Genomic DNA, 593 nt, shown 5'->3' on the forward strand with positions numbered 1-593 from the left:
ATGCCTACCAGACTGGCAAACATTGAAGAGTTAGTAAACATGAAATCTTGGCAAGGGTGTGGAGTAAGCGGAATGAAAGTCTTCTGCTTGTGGGAGTGCAGAGTATTACGGCCACCTTGAAAAACAATTTTAGTGCCCAGTGTTGACACGATGATACAAGGACTTTCAGATGATTTGTTAAATAATATATCTAGCAGGGGTTTCGATTTTTCCACCATGCTTATAGGAAAAATGTGCCATGATCCTCTTCCTATCCGTAAGAGAAGTTTTTTTTTCAACTATCTGTAACTTTTAGGAATACTGGTATCTCACTTACAACATTATAATTGTCAGTGAATTAAGTAAGACAAGCAACCAAATATAGGTTTCTTTGGAGGTTATTTTCACATAGTGGTTATTGTCACAGGATGTGGCAACAATTTCTAGTCATAGAAGTCTACCTAGACTCTGCTGCTTTGAGTTGCAAGACACATTCTGTTGAAGGTTCTTAACCAATCAAGCAGATCCTTTGAATGACTTTTGTGATGTTGAGTGTTATCTTCCTAGGGATTGTGTGGGAGCTGAGCACAGCTCTTACCTTTGAATAATGAAAA

Source organism: Bison bison, unplaced genomic scaffold (assembly GCF_000754665.1).
Source record: "Bison bison bison isolate TAMUID 2011002044 unplaced genomic scaffold, Bison_UMD1.0 scf7180017864317, whole genome shotgun sequence".
NCBI lineage: Eukaryota > Metazoa > Chordata > Mammalia > Artiodactyla > Bovidae > Bison > Bison bison.